The sequence below is a fragment of the Phyllobates terribilis genome, unplaced genomic scaffold (genome assembly GCF_046119375.1).
Source record: "Phyllobates terribilis strain yellow unplaced genomic scaffold, ASM4611937v1 Scaffold_4__5_contigs__length_816908805, whole genome shotgun sequence".
NCBI classification, from domain to species: Eukaryota; Metazoa; Chordata; class Amphibia; order Anura; family Dendrobatidae; genus Phyllobates; species Phyllobates terribilis.
The window spans coordinates 683,782,225-683,800,263 of record NW_027362764.1 but is presented as its reverse complement, the minus strand read 5'-3'; the positions used below and the strand labels follow the sequence as shown (position 1 = coordinate 683,800,263).

Genomic DNA, 18,039 nt, shown 5'->3' with positions numbered 1-18,039 from the left:
GAAGGGAAAGCACAAAAGGACCTGGTCTTGCTGAGCACTGGAAAGGGCAGCCGGCAGCCACACGTCAAAGTAGAAAAGCAGCAAGTGAGAGGCTTGTCTCTGCCTACGGCCACACCACCCTGAACACGCCCAATCTCATCTGATCTTGGAAGCTAAGCAGGGTCAGGCCTGGTTAGTACTTGGATGGGAGACTGTAAAATAATACTCTTCCTGTATTATTTTTTTTCTACTAAGGACTTCTCAAAGTATCAATATCACGATATTCTTATAAAAAAATGTATCTATTTATTCTTGGATTGTCCACTAAAAAGAATCAGATTGCAGCAGGTACATACAATAATTACTGATAAAGTAATTGTCCATTTGTCCATAATTAGCTTAATTGTTGAGATTCACCCATCTTTCCTTGGATCCTGGCTGGTAAATCATGTCTTTGTCCAGCATGTGTCCAGGCCTACATGTCATCTGCTTCTCAGCATGAAGATTCTGTGTCTTGTGGGGTGGGCAGAGCAAGAGAGCCCCCCCTTTCTGTACCATGGGCTTTTATAGCCAGTCATATGGACACCTGTTCTACATATGGTAGTGAACCAAAAATACACACACAAATAGCGCATGTCAACTAGACACGATGGCTGAGGCATAGAACTCAGAAAAATGATTATCGATTAACATTCCAAATGAATTTCCATAATTAACCATTTAACATTTCCCCCTTTTTTGAGAATAAAAGGACTGTAACTGAAAAATCTCAAAAGAAGATACATTCATCAATCATTTTTTCTTTCCTTCTTCCTTGGCAATATCATTAAATTTGCATAATAATAATAATAGTAATAATAGTATCAATATCGGATTATTGTTATATAATGATGTGAATTCATGTTATGGTATGCCGTGACTAATATTCATTTAATATGTATAATTATACTTCCCTATATCTAAATTGAAGCAATCACGGGTTCAATCGTCATCATCTGATGTCATCGGGTCGTCGTCTCATCTTCTTCTTGGTTCTTTTATAACACAGTCTTTAGATGAAAACTCCTTTGAAATAAATTACAGCATGTAGATATTGTACCGTCCATAATTGTGTTCATTATTGTTCAGTCCATAAACTGTACTCTTTATTAGAAAGATCATGTGTGTCAGTTGATAAGAAAACAAAGTCCATGGATGAAATGTAGCTTTAATATCTGTGCAGTGTCACCTGGACTTACGTTGGATCGTCTTTGGAATCTTCCGTGTGTCCGCACTGGTCTCGTGTCACTTTTGGAACAGATGTGACGTCTTTGGTCAGTAAAGCAAGGGTTAACTTGACACTTCCCTGCTTTATATAGCACCATAACCAGTACTCAGTCCTTTATATACAGGACACATATGCCAGTTATTACCTGTTCACCAGCTTTCATTGAAGCGTTGCAGGTGATAAGAAACCCCTGGAAGGTGATGAAACTTGAACACAACACAGTACATATAGGATCATCGTCCTCTGCCGTCCTGGTGATCAGTGGTGTGAATTGTATTGTATGTAAAGGACACAGTCTATTATAACACTCAGCATTCACACCTGTTACCTTCTGAGACGTCCGGATATCAGTTGCTTCTTCTTGTAACTTTTGAGAATCTCTTTGATTTATAAAAATTAAAAGTCTTTATTAAGATAGAATTCATAATTGCGATGTCTTGATTGAAGTCTTCATTCCCTAATCTGATACCAAATCTGGCAGTTTTTCCTAACCTATAATATCACAGCGTACCATAGCAATCAGTAATATCCATCTAATTATTATCAAAATATTAAAATAAATTATGTTTGGAATAACAAACAATAATAGATAATAATTCATTATCAATCAAGTTCTCCATATGATAGAACATTTTTATGTCATAGGTGTAATTACCTTTTCCAACCCATAGGTGTCAGTGTATTTTGAAAAAACAAGTTTTTATATCTTTATTAAACTAATAATATCAAAGAATGTGTACTCCTGAACCAAAATGAATAAATATATGAATGTATGAATAAATGAATGAATGAATAAATGAATGAATGAATTGTTGTGTTTACTCAGAAAATGTAAACATTTTTTTCCTTAGCAATATATATTTAATGAAGCAATACTCTTGTATTAGACATTACTTTATTAAATATTAATGTGTTTTCTCAATTGAGATATTGAACTGAAATAAAATCAAATGAGAATTAAAAAATGAAAAAATAGAAAAATAAGAAGCATAAAGTAAGAATAAAATTTTAAAAATGAAAAATAAAATTAAGAGTAAAAATAAGAATAAAAATAAAAATAAGGCCTTTAAATTTTAATGACAAATGCAGAGTAATTATATTCTCCATAAAAAATACCCTTATAGCTCCATTATCTGGATGATTTCATATTTGTCATAACCTTGTACCACCAAAAAATATTAAATTATGCAACTTTGCATGTAATACACTTCTTAATTATACCATAGTACCTTATTATTATTTCTTCTTTATTAAAATGTGTGGAAAATAAGTATTGATCAAACGTGATTATGTAATCAGGATCAAAAACACATTTTCCCCCTTAATACCAAAAATATTATTTTATAACATTTATGTATATATCAGAACCAAATTAAAAATAATTATTCTTCTAGAAATATTGTGCATAAATTTCATATCGATGAGTAGCATAGATTTGACTAAAGAGAGATGTGTACCTATTTAGGTAACCATTAAAAATAATATTATAGTTATTCAAGAATATTATCATGTGGAAAATTATTCTAAATTTAAATTTGCTTTGTAAACCATTTTGATGTGTGGTTGCCCTTATCCACTATTAGTTAAATCAAGAAATAATAATTATTAAAGAAATATAGAAATATATATATGTAGATAATACCTAATTATGTATTATAATTTCCTCAGAATTAAATATATTTTTGTACCTTCACATAAAGAAACATTTTTTTTTTTCAAACATACAAACATACGAGGCCTCTGTCACATCAATCACACTTAGCAGCTGCTGATTTACTCATCTGTCACCTTCACTCTGACATTCACAGATCTGTTCAACTCAAACATTCCACATATGAAGTTTTAGATATACAGTACAGACCAAAAGTTTGGACACACCTTCTCATTTAAAGATTTTTCTGTATTTTCATGACTATGAAAAGTGTACATTCACACTGAAGGCTTCAAAACTATGAATTAACACATGTGGAATTATATACTTAACAAAAAAAGTGTGAAGCAACTGAAAATATGTCTTCTATTCTAGGTTCTTCAAAGTAGCCACCTTTTGCATTGATGACTGCTTTGCACGCTCTTGGCATTCTCTTGATGAGCTTCAAGAGGTAGTCACCGGAAATGGTTTTCACTTCACAGGTGTGCCCTGTCAGGTTTAATAAGTGGGATTTCTTGCCTTATAAATGGGGTTGGGACCTTCAATTGTGTTGTGCAGAAGTCTGGTGGATACACATCTGATAGTCCTACTGAATAGACTGTTAGAATTTGTATTATGGCTAGAAAAAATCAGCTAAGTAAAGAAAAACGAGTGGCCATCATTACATTAAGAAATTAAGGTCAGTCAATCTGAAAAATTGGGCAAACTTTGAAAGTGTCCCCAAGTGCAGTTGCAAAAACCATCAAGCGCTACAAAGAAACTGGCTCACATGAGGACCGCCCCAGGAAAGGAAGACCAAGAGTCTCCTCTGCTTCTGAGGATAAGTTTATCCTAGTCACCAGCCTCAGAAATCACAGGTTAACAGCAGCTCAGATTAGAGACCAGGTCAATGCCACACAGAGTTCTAGCAGCAGACACATCTCTTCAACTACTGTTAAGAGGAGACTTTGTGCAGCAGGCCTTCATGGTAAAAAAGCTGCTAGGAAACCACTGCTAAGGACAGGCAACAAGCAGAAGAGACTTGTTTGGGCTAAAGAACACAAGGAATGGACATTAGACCAGTGGAAATCTGTGCTTTGGTCTGATGAGTCCAAATTTGAGATCTTTGGTTTCAACCACCGTGTCTTTGTGCGACGCAGAAAAGGTGAACGGATGAACTCTACATGCCTGGTTCCCATCGTGAAGCATGGAGGAGGAGGTGTGATGGTGTTGGGGTGCTTTGATGGTGACACTGTTGGGGATTTAATCAAAATTGAAGGCATACTGAACCAGCATGGCTACCACAGCATCTTGCAGCGGCATGCTATTCCATCCTGTTTGCGTTTAGTTGGACCATCATTTATTTTTCAACAGGACAATGACCCCAAATACACCTCCAGGCTGTGTAAGGGCTATTTGACCAAGAAGGAGAGTGATGGGGTGCTAGGCCAGATGACCTGGCCTCCACAGTCACCAGACCTGAACCCAATCGAGATGGTTTGGGGTGAGCTGGACCGCAGAGTGAAGGCAAAAGGGCCAACAAGTGCTTAGCATCTCTGGGAACTCCTTCAAGATTGATGGAAGACCATTTCCGGTGACTACCTCTTGAAGCTCATCAAGAGAATGCCAAGAGTGTGCAAAGCAGTAATCAAAGCAAAAGGTGGCTACTTTGAAGAACCTAGAATATAAGACATATTTTCAGTTGTTTCACACTTTTTTGTTAAGTATATAATTCCACATGTGTTAATTCATAGTTTTGATGCCCTCAGTGTGAATGTACAATTTTCATAGTCAAGAAAATACAGAAAAATCTTTAAATGAGAATGTGTGTCCAAACTTTTGGTCTGTACTGTAAATATATATATATTTAACCCAAAATTGTTGTATCCCAATTTATTAATGCGCATTGCCATATCAATTGAATATCTTTATATTTCTTTGAATATTCCCCAAGTACATATTATATAATATGAGAGTAAGTCACTGGAATTTCAGACACTTGAAAAAACTCTTGTCTTAGATTCTTTTTTCACTGGCTGCCTGGTCTTAAGTTACATCAGTTGAAAATAGAATGAATGGGATCCTATACTATTAGCTCAAAGTTCAAAGGCCGCAGCTGTCACACGTCATGCTGTAAAGCTTCTTTAATTTGCACGAACACTTCATGCACAGAAAATATTAGCAACACAAAAGAATTAATAAGTATTACATATATATTATAGTTCAACTAGATATATTGTTATTATTTTAAAATGTTATACACATAAAATCATGCAATTTTTTCACTTCCTGTGTGAATAAAGAAATAAATCCATTTTAGAGTTCTTTGATCAAATCCTGCTTTGGAATGAAAACTCTAAGGAAATATAAGAAAATAAAATTAAATATCAAATTCATACAGAAACAGAATTATTTAAATATCTTATACATATATTGGTTGGTTCTAATGTAATTCAAAATATTGCTACTTAAATTTATATATATGAAGTTCTAATTTATTAATTAATATATATATATATTTTATAAACGTATATATAAATACAATTATACGCAATCTCTACTTAGACAAGTGTATATATATATATATATATATATATATATATATATATGAACTATTAGAAACTATGTAACTACAACTTTACTGTATAAGATTATAAATAAATATTGAGACATTGTATTACATTTTGATACAACATTATAATTACAGTTTTTCCTTAGCCACTCCCTAAACCAAATCTTCTGTCTCTCTCAAATATCTCCAGGAACGCCCTATTTAGGAAAGACAGTTTTCTATCCTTCAAAACCTCAGAAAACTGCCTGTTCTTCTGTCCACATTCGATGACGTCACTGTGAGTTGGTCGTCTCACCTGTCTCTGTCCATCAGTTTCAGCCATTTTCCTTTTTAGAGAATCACAGTTCTGACTGAGAATTAACTCATTCTGTGGAGAGATGGATCTTTGCACTGGCTGATATGGCTTATAACATATATGAAATCTTCTGCGTATTTGATAGAGTTCACTATGGGGATGACTCAGTCTAGGAGAGTTTGATATTGGCTTTTGGTAAGATTTTACCTTTCCTGGTTTTATAAATTTAGCTTGATTTATTTTCTTTTCACGATTCTCATGTTTTCTAACAAAATCCAGCATCTGCGCACATTCAAATAATGAATTTTTTTGTGATGCCATAACTTGGGAAACTGAATTTAGGAATTTGAATTTTTGTACAAAATTTGTTATCATATGTTGTACTTTTCCATTTTTGATGAGAGCTTTGTACAACCGTTCAAATATGGACATGAATGTATATGTACATTCCTTCCTATCAATCCTTAGTTTCTGCAGATCTTCTATGTTGGGAAAATCCTTTGTGACACAATAAATCAAATATCTTAATCTGTCCGAATCATTTTCCCATCCATTAGGAGAGTCATTTTCACAGGGCATTAAATGTAAACGTCTGGACAATGTCACAGGAATCCATATTTTAAATAATTGATTCCTCTCCTCATTGGATAAATCAAACTTATCAGAGAAGCTCTCAAATGTCTCTGAATTTCTACAGGCATGGATTTTGACATCATATTTTGGCATGATTTTGTATAATTTCAGCAAATTTTTCCTCATTTTAATTTGGAGTTGAGCCTGGGTAATTCCAGAATTCTCTGATATTTTTAGTGGCTCTTGTACGTCCGTTCCTCCTACGTCACTCACGTCTGCTCCCACATCACCTAGTATATCGGTTTCTCGTATGTCAGTCATGTCTCCTCCCCTGTCAGGTTTCTGTATGTCCGTCTCTTGGTCAGACCCAAGGTCACCTTCAGTTACAGACACGTGTCTTACTTCTTGTTCATTTTCCACATTACAGTCAGAATCAGTATCACTGTCTGACACTTCTACACTATTTTCCTGCTTAGAAATCTCTAACACAAGACTAGGAAAAAATCTACCAAATGTAGAATATTTCTCAATTTCTGTTTGTCTCTATTTACCAATTTAGAAGTTAACTGTAAATTTTGCTATTCACATTCTTTGTATAAACTGAGCCACAAAACTTCTATGTCATCTCCTACATTAACTTTGAAATTAATATTACTTTGTTTAGCAAAACAAGAAATTATATCCATATTTTGCTTACCTTAAGATTCCTTGGCTTCTCTTTATCAGCACGTCCTGTCTTCAGTTCGTCTGATTTTTTTCCTGTGTGATTCTGTTCCTTGTTAGTACCTCTGCTTCCTGTCTTTCCTCAGTCTGTAGGTCCTTTCTGCTTCTCGTGACAAACTAGTGAATTTACTGACACGTGAATAACAGCTGTTCAGCTCGTCAGGACTCCCCCCTTGTTCAGGGAAGAAATTCACTTACTTAATTTAAAAAACAAAAAAACAGGACTGGCTGGCTCACCATTGTAAAATAATACTCTTCCTGTATTATTTTTTTCTACTGAGGACTTCTCAAAGTATCAATATCACGATATTCTTATAAAAAAATGTATCTATTTATTCTTGGATTGTCCATTAAAAAGAATCAGATTGCAGCAGGTACATACAATAATTAGTTATAAAGTAATTGTCCATTTGTCCATAATTAGCTTAACTGTTGAGATTCACCCATCTTTCCTTGGATCCTGGCTGGTAAATCATGTCTTGTCCAGCATGTGTCCAGGCCTACATGTCATCTGCTTCTCAGCATGAAGATTCTGTGTCTTGTGGGGTGGGCAAAGCAAGAGAGACCCCCCTTTCTGTACCATGGGCTTTTATAGCCAGTCGTATGGACACCTGTTCTACATATGGTAGTGAACCAAAAATACACACACAAATAGCGCATGTCAACTAGACACGATGGCTGAGGCATAGAACTCAGAAAAATGATTATCGATTAACATTCCAAATGAATTTCCATAATTAACCATTTAACAGAGACCGCCTGGGAATGCCAGGTGCTGTAGGCTTTTGCTTTTTCCTTCCTTCCACCAGCAGGGGGCACTCTCTTCTATGCCTTTTTTCCATTCCCTTTCACAAGTGCACACATTCATTCTCTTTTCTTTTTTTCATTTGCTTTCTCTCTTGCGCTATTTCATCTCTGCAAAATACCAGCATCCTTCTAATCACCGTGGGCCTCCAGCATTGTTGCTTCTTTACTTTTAATACTAGGCTCCTTTTCACCAGGACCAGCGTTTCCTGGGTGGCTGGAGGCAACCACCGGTAACCCCAAGCAGAAGACCTTTGCAGGCAACACGACCCTCCCCCCTGAAGAGCAGCTCAAAGTCACTGGCAACCATCTCACCCTCTTCCTTCATTCACCCCTGAACGTCTCGCTCCGCCCCCAAGTTACGGGTCCAGCTTGCTCTTTCTGTCACATTACCGCGATGAAGGGTTTAGCCTGCAGGAGACCCTGCGCCGAGCCATTTTTGAAGACACCTGATGCGGCGGGTGAATCACTGCTAAACAAACCACACCTGTAGGGACGGCACAGCCTTTGCATGGACCCTTCGGAGCCCGCCCTGTCACGGCCAGATTGCTCACCAACAAGCGATCCTGAGAAAGGCTGGCCGGGCGATGGATCGAGCAGCGTCTACTGGCCATACCACCTTGGATACGCCCGATCTCGTCTGATCTCGGAAGCAAATCAGGGCTGCGCTCGGACAGTACTTTAATGGGAGACCTCCTGGGAATACCGGGTGCTGTAGACCATTTTGATGACGTTTTTCCCTACTGCCCAGCTCGGCTAGCATGGAACGGCGCCTTGCCGGACACCGACCTTAAGTAACTTAGATGATGGAAGCCCCAAGGCCTCTGAGCCAGTTGGCAGCTAAGTACGCTACCCCGCCGCCCTTCACACAGGCCTGACACCGAGCTCCTTACCACGGCTATGAGTGCTTATTGACTCCGCAGCTCGCCATGTGGAAATAATGGCGTTAAGAGCACCCGGGGCCGTGAAGGGGCCAAGCTTTCAGCAGGTGCCCAGGGAAGGTTTTGGATGCCGGCCGCCTAGCGAGGGCCAGCAGAAGTAACATGTTTCTCTGCAAAGAAGCTTGTGTAACCAAGCCAGACGGCTGCCAAAGAGCTAACCTCAGTGCAAGGAAGGCAAGGAAGGTGCGGAAGGAATTGGGGAGGGGGGGTGATTCCTGCTAGGGCCTTGAAATCATAAAACAGGCAGGAGAGTCTGACGCATGGTGACGGAGAGGTTGCAGGGGCAGATAGGGGGTGTTGTCACGTGCGAGCACGTGTGCATGCTGGCTTGTGTGTGAGAGTGCGCTTCCTAGGTGTGGCGTGCTGCAGACAGTCAAAGGGATTGTTTCCTTTCATTAAAAGTTAATCCCCAGCTGCAGCCTATTAGAATGCAACTAAACGCGCTCTACTCACCCTACCCAGGTCTACCGGTGAGTCTCGCCTCTGCTCCCGGCCTGTGGCATTGGTCGTGAAGCTGACGTTCCGTCGACAGCGCTGCAGCCGATCAGTGAGCTCAGCGGCTCTGAGTGGGGCGTTGAGTCTACAAGACTTTTTAAGGAAGCCAGCAAAAAATTGAAGAGAAGGGAAAGCACAAAAGGACCTGGTCTTGCTGAGCACTGGAAAGGGCAGCCGGCAGCCAGACTTCAAAGTAGAAAAGCAGCAAGTGAGAAGCTTGTCTCTGCCTACGGCCACACCACCCTGAACACGCCCAATCTTGTCTGATCTCAGAAGCTAAGCAGAGTTGGGCCTGGTTAGTACTTGGATGGGAGACCAAATGGGAATACCAAGTGCTGTAGGCTTTTGCTTTTTCCTTCCTTCCACCAGCAGGGGGCACTCTCTTCTATGCCTTTTTTCCATTCCCTTTCACAAGTGCACACATTCATTCTCTTTTCTTTTTTTCATTTGCTTTCTCTCTTGCGCTATTTCATCTCTGCAAAATACCAGCTTCCTTCTGATCACCGTGGGCCTCCAGCATTGTTGCTTATTTACTTTTAATACTAGGCTCTTTTTCACCAGGACCAGCGTCTCCCGGGTGGCTGGAGGCAACCACCGGTAACCCCAAGCAGAAGACCTTTGCAGGCAACACGACCCTCCTCCCTGAAGAGCAGCTCAAAGTCACTGGCAACCTTCTCACCCTCTTCCTTCATTCACCCCTGGACGTCTCGCTCCGCCCCCAAGTTACGGGTCCAGCTTGCTCTTTCTGTCACATTACCGCGATGAAGGGTTTAGCCTGCAGGAGACCCTGCGCCGAGCCATTTTTGAAGACACCTGATGCGGCGGGTGAATCACTGCTAAACAAACCACACCTGTAGGGACGGCACAGCCTTTGCATGTACCCTTCGGAGCCCGCCCCGTCACGGCCAGATTGCTCGCCACCAAGCGATCCTGAGAAAGGCTGGCCGGGCGATGGATCGAGCAGCGTCTTCTGGCCATACCACCTTGGATGCGCCTGATTTCGTCTGATCTCGGAAGCAAAGCAGGGCTGGGCTCGAAAAGTACTTGGATGGGATACCTCCTGGGAACACCAGGTGCTGTAGACCATTTTGATGACGTTTTGCCCTACTGCCCAGCTCGGCTAGCATGGAACGGCGCCTTGCCGGACACCGACCTTAAGTAACTTAGATGATGGAAGCCCCAAGGCCTCTGAGCCAGTTGGCAGCTAAGTACGCTACCCCGCCGCCTTCACGCATGCCTGACACCGAGCTCCTTGCCACGGCTAGGAGTGCTTATTGACTCCGCAGCTCGCCATGTGGAAATGATGGCGTTAAAAGCCCCCGGGGCCGTGAAGTGGCCAGGCTTTCAGCAGGTGCCCAGGGAAGGTTTTGGATGCCGGCCGCCTAGCGAGGGCCGGCAGAAGTAACATGTTTCTCTGCAAAGAAGCTTGTGTAACCAAGGCAGACGGCTGACAAAGAGCTAACCTCAGTGCAAGGAAGGCAAGGAAGGTGCGGAAGGAATTGGGGAGGGGGGGGGTGATTCCTGCTAGGGCCCTGAAATCATAAAACAGGCAGGAGAGTCTGATGCATGGTGACGGAGAGGTTGTAGGGGCAGATAGGGGGTGTTGTCAGGTGCGAGCACGTGTGCATGCTGGCTTGTGTGTGAGAGTGCGCTTCCTAGGTGTGGCGCGCTGCAGACAGTCAAAGGGATTGTTCCCTTTCATTAAAATTTAATCCCCGGCTGCAGGCTATTAGAAAGCAACTAACCGCGCTCTACTCACCCTACCCGGGTCTACCGGTGAGTCTCGCCTCTGCTCCCGGCCTGTGGCATTGGTCGTGAAGCCGACGTTCCGTCGACAGCGCTGCAGCCGATCAGTGAGCTCAGCGGCTCTGAGTGGGGTCTTCTGTCTACAAGACCTTTTAAGGAAGCCAGCAAAAAAATTGAAGAGAAGGGAAAGCACAAAAGGACCTGGTCTTGCTGAGCACTGGAAAGGGCAGCCGGCAGCCAGACTTTAAAGTAGAAAAGCAGCAAGTGAGAGGCTTGTCTCTGCCTATGGCTACACCAACCTGAACATGCCCCTGAATATGCCCAATCTCGTCTGATCTTGGAAGCTAAGCAGATTTGGGCCTGGTTAGTACTTGGATGGGAGACCTTCTGGGAACATCGGGTGCTGTAGACCATTTTGATGACGTTTTGCCCTACTGCCCAGCTCGGCTAGCATGGAACGGCACCTTGCCGGACACCGACCTTAACACTAGAACTACTGATGGAGTCATTTTGACTCCTTTCGTTTTTTATTTCTCTTCTGTGACTACATTTTTCAGAATTCCGGCTTGAAACTCGGTGACTTTTCCTCAAATATGATGTGAAAAAAGATTTTGTGAGAATAAATAATTTTGGTGAAAAATTTGCGCGTTTTTTTCTAAATTTACCAAGAACTACTGAAGGGAGTCATTTTGACTCCCTACTATATTTTGAGGTCCTTTTGTCACTAAATGTTGCTATAAAGTTTTGTGCATAATTTTTTCACTCTGTCTTATTTACCCTGATGTTCATATAGATGTAGTTCAATTTACATGTCAACTTTTCACATTTTCCTTGTGTTTTACCTGCTTGTATTACTGTGTAATGCTGAACAAAATAGCTTGTTTACTCTAGGCTCTTATCTTATGCTAATGAAGGGTGGTGTTTTTCTAAGGTCCTAGCAGGAGACAGTATTCTGGATAGTAACTTTACTTTCAGTTCAGCTGAAGAGACAAAGAGAACAGACGCAGACATACGAGCCCTGAAGACTCATACAGGTATGAATTGTTATGAAATAGTTTAGCTGTCTGTCAACTGATTCAGCCCACCTACTTTTGAAGGTGGCAGAACAGTTATTATTTCTTTTAGTTTTCATTTCATTTCTATTTTTCAGCAGGGAACTATATAGAATTATGGAATTTGTGAGGAATTTGGAGAGAAGACGTTTGATAAAGCCTCAGGATATTCTGGCTACTTTGCAATCCATACCGGAGGATGAATCGGAATCCGAATTGCAGGAACAAGTATTTGATTCTGACAGTGATGAAGATTTCATTCCTCAGAACATATCAAGTGAATCTGAAGACTCAGAAGGAACAAATCCAGAAGGTAAGTAGTTATGTGTATTTATTTGTTCTTCCACACACTGAGTTAGGGCCTGTGCACACTAGCAGATTTCTGGCTGAATAGCCATCTGGATATTCTTGCCGCAATACAGGCCGTACCTGCCCGCTCATGGCTGAAGCTCCGCTCCGAACCCCGGGCTGGAGCCGCTGTCAGGGACAGAGCAGCGCTTGCTTACGCGCGAGCACGGCTCCGTCCCAGACAGTGGCTCCAGCCCGGGGTTCGGAGCGGAGCTTCAGGTATGAAACTCCGCTCTGTACCTGAGCGGGCAGGTACGGGCCGGATTGTGGTGAGAATATCCGGTCGGATATTCCGCCGCTAATCCAGCCAGTGTGCACGGACCCTTACAAAACAAAAATTCTAAATATTCATCAACTTTTTTACAGATATTCCAAGCACAACAACTGGGGATCGGGCTCATGCAGTTATGTTGCCTCGTGACCATCCTCCTGGTTGTGGACAGAAAAAATCAGCAAAACGTCCCAGAAATGAGAGAACAACAGATAACGATGGCGGCGAAGGTAATGCAACAACAAACACCAGAGAAGGCGAATCTGAAGGAATACTAGTTTCAGCGGATGGTATTCAATGGAAACCTGTTGAAATTGGAGAACACTTGCCTGGTAGGCATGACAGCCAAAATATTCTTCGAGAAGCACCTGGCCCTACAGGATACGCCAGAAGAAATATCATTATCGATAGTCCTTTGAGCGCATGGCGTTTATTTTTTGATTCATATATATTGACACATATAAAGAAATGTACGCTTGCAGAAGCATGCAGGAACAATAATTTACAGTTTACTCTATCTGATGAGGAGCTAGATGCATTCATTGCGATATTCTATGCTCGTGGAATATCTGGCACGAACCGTCACTCGATTAGCAGTATTTGGTGTAATGACTGGGGAATACCGTTTTGCAAAGCGACAATGTCTAGGGACCGCTTTGTTGAAATTATGAGGTTTCTCAGATTTGATGAGATATCTACTCGATCGGAGAGACTGCAAACGGACAAGTTTGCTCTATTTTCTACTGTGTGGGACAGGTTTATTGAAAATTGTATTGCGTGTTACAAACCTGGCCCATACATAACGGTGGATGAGCAACTTTTCCCAAGCAAAACTAGGAGTCCATTCACGCAGTACATGCCTTCCAAACCAGATAAATATGGCCACAAATATTGGCTAGCTGTTGATAAGAGGAGCAAATATCTGGCAAATGGCTTCCCTTATCTAGGCAAAGATGACACATGCCGTGCTGAGGACCGTTTAGCTGACCATGTGGTAATGAAGTTATTGGACCCGTTTTTGAAAAAAGGTCGCAATGTTAAAACCGATAATTATTTTACTTCAGTAAAATTAGCTAAACAGCTAAAAAGCAAAGGAACAACCATCGTGGGAACACTGAACAAGATAAGGCGAGAAGTGCCTAAAGAAATAAAATCCATGAAAGAGGAATTGTACAACACTAAAGTGTTTAGAAATGAAGACAATTTTACACTTACAGTAGATCAAGGAAAGCCCAACAAAAATGTTGTCATTTTGAGTTCCGTCCATCCAGATGTTGTTGTTGCGTCTGATTCCGCTAAAAAAACTCCAGAAACGGTAAAGTGTTACAATGAACCAAAATATGGAGTAGATGTAGTGGATCAGATGGCACGAAAATATACCACACGAACATGCACAAGGAGATGGCCTGTTCATGCATTTGAAAATGCCTTAGACTTTGCGGGTATAAATGCATGGATAATATTCAAGGAGATTACCCACCAAAAAATGTCACGCAAGGCATTTTTGCAAACGCTTGTGAGAGAGTTGAGTGGTCCTTATGTCACAGATAGGGAAAAGGGTTCCACGTCCCAAGTTTCTACATGCTCAGAAGTGATGGTTCAAACAAAATTTTGCCAGATCAAAGAAAAGTGCAAGAAAAATAGATCTGTCGGAAATTGTAAGACTTGTGGTAAGTCTTTGTGTGGGCAATGTACTGCCATAAATCAAAGGCAATGCCTAAAATGCGAAACACCAAATGTTTAGAAGGTGAATTCTGCGCCATATTTTCATTTTTATGCTCCTCCACCTACATTTTCTCTGCTTTTTGTTCTTCAGTTGTTGTTTATATGTGTGCACTTGAATAAAAAAAAATGTTTGAAAAAAGTCAATTATAATTATTGTTATTTTCTGTAGAAAAATAAGAAAAGCAGAAAAAAAACAATCAAAAGCATTACTGTTGGATCTCACAATAATAATACATTACAAAAAATATAATTATTAATAAATAACCACAAATGAAACTCTAAAAATAAACGAAAACAAGCAAGGAGTCAAAATGACTACTTTCAGTAGTTCTAGGCGGGGTCACGAGTCCAGTAGTCCTAGTGTTAAGTAACTTAGATGATGGAAGCCCCAAGGCCTCTGAGCCAGTTGGCAGCTAAGTACGCTACCCCGCCGCCCTTCACGCAGGCCTGACACCGAGCTCCTTGCCACGGCTAGGAGTGCCTATTGACACCGCAGCTCGCCGTGTGGAAATGATGGCGTTAAAAGCACCCGGGGCCGTGAAGGGGCCAGGCTTACAGCAGGTGCCCAGGGAAGGTTTTGGATGCCGGCCGCCTAGCGAGGGCCAGCAGAAGTAAGATGTTTCTCTGCAAAGAAGCTTGTGTAACCAAGGCAGACGGCTGACAAAGAGCTAACCTCAGTGCAAGGAAGGCAAGGAAGGAATTGGGGGGGGGGGGTGATTCCTGCTAGGGCCCTGAAATCATAAAACAGGCAGGAGGGTCTGACGCATGGTGACTTAGAGGTTGTAGGGGCAGATAGGGGGTGTTGTCACGTGCGAGCACGTGTGCATGCTGGCTTGTGTGTGAGAGTGCGCTTCCTAGGTGTGGCGCGCTGCAGACAGTCAAAGGGATTGTTCTCGTTCATTAAAAGTTAATCCCCGGCTGCAGGCTATTAGAAAGCAACTAACCGCGCTCTACTCACCCTACCCGGGTCTACCGGTGAGTCTCGCCTCTGCTCCCGGCCTGTGGCATTGGCCGTGAAGCTGACGTTCCGTCGACAGCGCTGCAGCCGATCAGTGAGCTCAGTGGCTCTGAGTGGGGCCTTCTGTCTACAAGACCTTTTAAGGAAGCCAGCAAAAAAATTGAAGAGAAGGGAAAGCACAAAAAGACCTGGTCTTGCTGATCACTGGAAAGGGCAGCCGGCAGCCAGACTTCAAAGTAGAAAAGCAGCAAGTGAGAACCTTGTCTCTGCCTACGGCCACACCACCCTGAACACACTCGATCTCGTCTGATCCTGGAAGCTAAGCAGGGTTGGGCCTGGTTAAAACTTGGGTGGGAGACTGCCTGGGAATACCAGGTGCTGTAGCCTTTTGCTTTTTCCTTCCTTCCACCAGCAGGGGGCACTCTCTTCTATGCCTTTTTTCCATTCCCTTTCACAAGTGCACACATTCATTCTCTTTTCTTTTTTTCATTTGCTTTCTCTCTTGCGCTATTTAATCTCTGCAAAATACCAGCATCCTTCTGATCACCGTGGGCCTCCAGCATTGTTGCTTCTTTACTTTTAATACTAGGCTCCTTTTCACCAGGACCAGCGTCTCCCGGGTGGCTGGAGGCAACCACTGGTAACCCCAAGCAGAAGACCTTTGCAGGCAACACGACCCTCACCCTAGAAGAACAGCTCAAAGTCACTGGCAACCATCTCACCCTCTTCCTTCATTCACCCCTGGACATCTCGCTCCGCCCCCAAGTTACGGGTCCAGCTTGCTCTTTCTGTCACATTACCGCGATGAAGGGTTTAGCCTGCAGGAGACCCTGCGCCGAGACATTTTTGAAGACACCTGATGCGGCGGGTAAATCACTGCTAAATAAACCACACCTGTAGGGACGGCACACCCTTTGCATGGACCCTTCGGAGCCCGCCCCGTCACGGCCAGATTGCTCGCCACCAAGCGATCCTGAGAAAGGCTGGCCGGGCGATGGATTGAGCAGCGTCTACTGGCTATACCACCTTGGATACGCCCGATCTTGTCTGATCTCGAAAGCAAAGCAGTGCTGGGCTCAGACAGTACTTGGATGGGAGACCTCCTGGGAACACTGGGTGCTGTAGACCATTTTGATGACGTTTTGCCCTACTGCCCAGCTCGGCTAGCATGGAACGGCGCCTTGCCGGACACCGACCTTAAGTAACTTAGATGATGGAAGCCCCAAGGCCTCTGAGCTAGTTGGCAGCTAAGTACACTACCCCGCCGCCTTCACGCAGGCCTGACACCGAGCTCCTTGTCACGGCTAGGAGTGCTTATTGACTGCGCAGCTCGACGTGTGGAAATGATGGCGTTAAAAGCACCCGGGGCCGTGAAGGGGCCAGGCTTTCAGCAGGTGCCCAGGGAAGGTTTTGGATGCCGGCCGCCTAGCGAGGGCCAGCAGAAGTAACATGTTTCTCTGCAAAGAAGCTTGTGTAACCAAGCCAGACGGCTGACAAAGAGCTAACCTCAGTGCAAGGAAGGCAAGGAAGGTGCGGAAGGAATTGGGGAGGGGGGGGGGTGATTCCTGATAGGGCCCTGAAATCATAAAACAGGCAGGAGAGTCTGACGCATGGTGATGGAGAGGTTGTAGGGGCAGATAGGGGGTGTTGTCACGTGCAAGCACGTGTGCATGCTGGCTTGTGTGTGAGAGTGCGCTTCCTAGGTGTGGCGCGCTGCAGACAGTCAAAGGGATTGTTCCCTTTCATTAAAAGTTAATCCCCGGCTGCAGGCTATTAGAAAGCAACTAACCGCGCTCTACTCACCCTACCCGGGTCTACCGGTGAGTCTCGCCTCTGCTCCCGGCCTGTGGTATTGGCCGTGAAGCTGACGTTCCGTCGACAGCGCTGCAGCCGATCAGTGAGCTCAGCGGCTCTGAGTGTGGCGTTCTGTCTACAAGACCTTTTAAGGAAGCCAGCAAAAAAATTGAAGAGAAGGGAAAGCACAAAAGGACCTGGTCTTGCTGAGCACTGGAAAGGGCAGCCGGCAGCCAGACGTCAATGTAGAAAAGCAGCAAGTGAGAGACTTGTTTCTGCCTACGGCCACACCACCCTGAACATGCCCGATCTCGTCTGATCTCAGAAGGTAAGCAGGGTTGGGCCTGGTTAGTACTTGGTTGGGAGACTGCCTGGGAATACCAGGTGCAGTAGGCTTTTGCTTTTTCCTTCTTTCCACCAGCAGGGGGCACTCTCTTTTATGCCTTTTTTCCATTCCCTTTCACAAGTGCACATATTCATTCTCTTTTCTTTTTTTCATTTGCTTTCTCTCTTGCGCTATTTCATCTCTGCAAAATACCAGCATCCTTCTGATCACCGTGGGCCTCCAGCATTTTTGCTTCTTTACTTTTAATACTAGGCTCCTTTTCACCAGGACCAGCGTCTCCCGCGTGGCTGGAGGCAACCACCGGTAACCCCAAGCAGAAGACCTTTGCAGGCAACACGACCCTCCCCCCTGAAGAGCAGCTCAAAGTCACTGGCAACCATCTCACCCTCTTCCTTCATTCACCCCTGGACGTCTCGCTCCGCCCCCAAGTTATGGATCCAGCTTGCTCTTTCTGTCACATTACCGCGATGAAGGGTTTAGCCTGCAGGAGACCCTGCGCCGAGACATTTTTGAAGACACC

The 18,039-nt window shown here is 43.1% G+C and overlaps 1 non-coding gene and 6 pseudogenes across 1 annotated transcript; all 7 read left to right on the top strand.

Annotated features, from left to right (window-relative positions):
- Nucleotides 1–8,444: 8,444 nt before the first annotated feature.
- LOC141268545 (5S ribosomal RNA) lies at nucleotides 8,445–8,564 on the top strand (annotated as a pseudogene).
- A 940-nt stretch (nucleotides 8,565–9,504) lies between these two features.
- On the top strand, nucleotides 9,505–9,623 carry LOC141268382 (5S ribosomal RNA; annotated as a pseudogene).
- A 622-nt stretch (nucleotides 9,624–10,245) lies between these two features.
- On the top strand, nucleotides 10,246–10,363 carry LOC141268955 (5S ribosomal RNA; annotated as a pseudogene).
- Nucleotides 10,364–11,306: 943 nt separating this feature from the next.
- On the top strand, nucleotides 11,307–11,437 carry LOC141269017 (5S ribosomal RNA; annotated as a pseudogene).
- Nucleotides 11,438–15,647: 4,210 nt separating this feature from the next.
- Nucleotides 15,648–15,766, top strand: LOC141268960 (5S ribosomal RNA; annotated as a pseudogene).
- Nucleotides 15,767–16,387: 621 nt separating this feature from the next.
- Nucleotides 16,388–16,507, top strand: LOC141269064 (5S ribosomal RNA; annotated as a pseudogene).
- A 943-nt stretch (nucleotides 16,508–17,450) lies between these two features.
- Nucleotides 17,451–17,569, top strand: LOC141267207 (5S ribosomal RNA). The gene has a single exon (XR_012321219.1). It is a non-coding gene; the product is annotated as a 5S ribosomal RNA (ribosomal RNA).
- Nucleotides 17,570–18,039: the final 470 nt, after the last annotated feature.